We start from the raw sequence: 3,419 nt of genomic DNA, 5'->3' as shown, positions 1-3,419 counted from the left end.
GTTCGCTATTCTAATTCTGTAGAAATATATGAAAGGTGGTCTTGTCCTTTCCTTTCCAACTAGTAGCTAGTAGCTTCGTCGTTGATCTCTCCTCTTCCCGGCCGGCTGTGACTCGTATGTCCAGACAACGACTATCGATTCCTAACGAACCCATAGATTCTTCTACCATTCGACCAGATCTTCGTCATTGTATTAAAATTTTCCGGCCTCGAGCAACTTTACTAATATAATAAGGGAAAAGCCCTTAATTAATATTATGTCTTAATTAATATTATATTAGTCTAATATAAAGCGCTAGCGCCCAACCTATACAAGGGGCTGCTTGCTGCCTCTATTTGGTCGTGCTGCTATGATGTAACGTGCAGTCGTCCCGAGGCAGCAGGATTATGGTATAGGGCCCCTCTTTCTTTTCTCTCCCTTAAAGTCTTTTATGGATTTCGAGTCGGGAATAGAGCAGTGGCTTATTCGGCGCTATATCACAATTCATTCATTCTCGGGCATAGCTGTTCACGAAAGGTGGCATGGGGCATCTGTCGGCGGCGGGAGTCAACCATCCGAGCGAGAGTTCAGACCAATCCCATTCATCCTGGTCTGATCCGAACGGATTTTGTTGAATGAATTGATCCATTGCTGTATGCCCTACTTCTTAGTGAATTTTTTCCTACTTGGACCCGCCGTACTTCCTTTGACTACTCCTGAGATATAGTGGAAACATTTTGTTATGGTGGCGAGTGGGGAGTGAAAAGACCAATGCAGCAGAGAACGACCGCATGAATCGGAATCCACTTATTAAGACAGACGACCGAGAAAGAAAGGCTCCGCGTTCTCCAAGTGGTTGATCTTAGCTTAGCGTGCTAGCCGCTGCTTCATTTCGTATAGTGATAACGCTTTCTCTTATAGGGGTCTATTTTCTCTGACTTGACTCAGCTTGACCTACTTGACTCAGCGGTTAGAGTATCGCTTTCATACGGCGAGAGTCATTGGTTCAAATCCAATAGTAGGTAAAACTGACCGAAATCCCTGCTTTTGCCAGCATGACAGCAAGCACGGACTGGCAGCAAGGAGTCATGATCAAAGCATCGGTTGCTTCCACTTGTGGCCTTCTTCGACTGCCTTGACACCTTAATATCAAGGAATCCCACCTCTTCCACAAGTAGGTGGAGACCAGGAGGGTCGAAAATCCCAACGGGAAACCTTTCACCGCGCCACACGATTCTTTCGCGAAGCGCTCTCTTAGATGTTTCCACTCCTGCCCCCGCAAGCAAAGAGGTTTCAAGATACCAGGCGACCAAGTGAAAGTGAACAGCTCCAAGCAAATCTTCTAGATCTAGAGAACCTTCCCTTTTCTTCTCTCTTCTTTCCCTTATCTCCCGGGTCCTCAACCGAATTTTCTCCATTTTGCTCAGTTGGTACCCTCCAGCGGTGGCTGGGCAGTGATCTTTGAAGTAGCGAGGGTAGAATTCTATAGGCTGGTCGGGGTTGTGTCCTTCCGAAAGGATGAGGTCGGCTCGGTGACCGAGGGCTTGCGTGGAGGTCTTATAGAGCCACGGGCTTGGACGTCACTTCTTCATTTCTCTACTTTTTTGAGGCCCGAGTTAAGGCATATATGTCGAACGGATTCACAATAAACAATCATCAAACGCGATTGAAAAACATAAAAGAAAGGGAGGCTTACTCGTGACGATGTCGGGCAGAGTGTCATAGAAAGATGTTTAGGGGTAGTGGCTGTAAGTTCGAAGGCTTTTGTGTTATTCGAGTGAGGAGGGGAATAAGATGTGAATAAGCGGAAAAGGAAAGAATTAGGCTTTGAACTTACGTTCTCTGGATGGAAGGGTGACCGGGATAAGTGATATGCGAAAAGCGCTATGCTTTACACGTTCGCTTCCAGGACATCACGCCCGCGCGTCTCCTGACTGTAATGGTTGGGCTTGGCTCTGCTCGCCGATTGTGCTGCTTGCGCCTCCAAGCAAGGCAAGCGAAAGTCTTCGGGGTAATCGCCGCGTGTCCTTCCCATGCTCCGTGACAACGGCGATGCCCCGAAACAAAGAAAGGGGCCACCCAGTCGCGGCCGCTAGGACAGGGCCGTATCCCGATCTGTATGCCACGAAAATTTAGGGAAGCCTTTTTCTTAAAAGAGTTTCTGCGACCGGTGAGAAACCGGACTATTTTTGGGGTTAAAGGAACACCTTTCTCTTTCATATTGAGTCCTCAGAGGTGCGGCCCACTTGGTGTCGGATCAGCTCGACAGGTCAGTCAATAGTCTTTCGCAGAGTTCCTCCTGTTTTAGTGAACCCTGGGAGTTGTCGGCGGCTCGACGATCTGTATTCCAAAGGTTTACCGAGGTGAAGCTTTTGGTAGGTATTCTCTTATTGTAGCTTTCTCTACTTCTAGCTCTTCCGGGGGCCTTTACTCTACTTCAGGCTCTTCCGGGGGCCTTTGTTTGAGGTGAGGTTCTATAGTTTGATGGTTACCTCTGTTCTCCTCTCCCTTCCCCGGTAGCTAGGATAGAGTTCTATTTATCTTTCTTTCCTTCCGTTCAGGGGTACTCTAAAGGCTTTGCAACCTTTAGAGCTGGTTGACAGCCGTCTAGTCAGTCCCTCTCGCTCTTTTCTTTGATAGACATCGTTCGGTTCTCGGTCTCATCCGACGAAAAACTTTAGGTCCTTACGGATTCCCGGTTTCTGAAGGAGTAGCGGCTTGTGTCTCCGGCTCTGGGAGAACTTTACCTATAGCTAACCTAGAGAGCTTTACTTTAAGATAGCTCGGGCAGGCACTCTTCTTCGGAAAGAGGAGTTGCTTGCCTTACCACACCAACCACCTTAGCGCTGGAAGTTCTAGCAATGGGAAGCTAGGCAAAGGAAAAAACTATAGCAAATTCATATTCATTAGATAAGAAGATAAGAGATTGTGGATCTGTTCTTAGTAAGGACAACCGGATTGGGACGATCAGGTCGGTTGAGGGCAGCAGCACACCAATAGGTGGATTGCCATTCTTGTACTGTTTGGGTAAAGGGCAGGAGCGCTCTTTCCCTCTCACCAGTACTTACTATAAGGCTATAAGGGGTGGGGCAACCGGTTCAAACCAAATATCCAACAGACGCTTTCCTTAATGGCTACCCGCTTTCGAGTGAACTGAACTCTTAGACTGGCTGAAAGGGAAAAGGGAAACTGTACAAGGAATTTTTCACTCGTTTACGGTATGGCTACAAACCGAATGAAGAAGTCAGAAGCAGTTCATCGCTTGTGGGAGCTTGCTGATAGTGACGAAGCCATAATCCATCTATCAGATTACCTATTTGTCTATCTATCTGGTGAAGAGAGAATGGAAGAGACTCTCAATAGGGCAAGCACCCAATACCTCGTCGAGTCCAAAGCTCCAGCTCAAGCAGTTTAGTCCAAAAAAGAGATGTCTGCCTTCG

General features: G+C 47.4%; 1 non-coding gene across 1 annotated transcript; it reads left to right on the top strand.

The window, feature by feature from the left end:
- Window positions 1-931: 931 nt before the first annotated feature.
- Window positions 932-1,004, top strand: TRNAM-CAU. Its single transcript has one exon. It is a non-coding gene; the product is annotated as a tRNA-Met (tRNA).
- The last annotated feature ends 2,415 nt before the right edge of the window (window positions 1,005-3,419 follow it).

The sequence above is a fragment of the Olea europaea genome, chromosome 12, assembly GCF_002742605.1.
Source record: "Olea europaea var. sylvestris chromosome 12, O_europaea_v1, whole genome shotgun sequence".
In the NCBI taxonomy this organism is placed as follows: domain Eukaryota; kingdom Viridiplantae; phylum Streptophyta; class Magnoliopsida; order Lamiales; family Oleaceae; genus Olea; species Olea europaea.
Note: the sequence above shows the minus strand (reverse complement) of the source record. Positions and strands in the feature narration are given on the sequence as shown.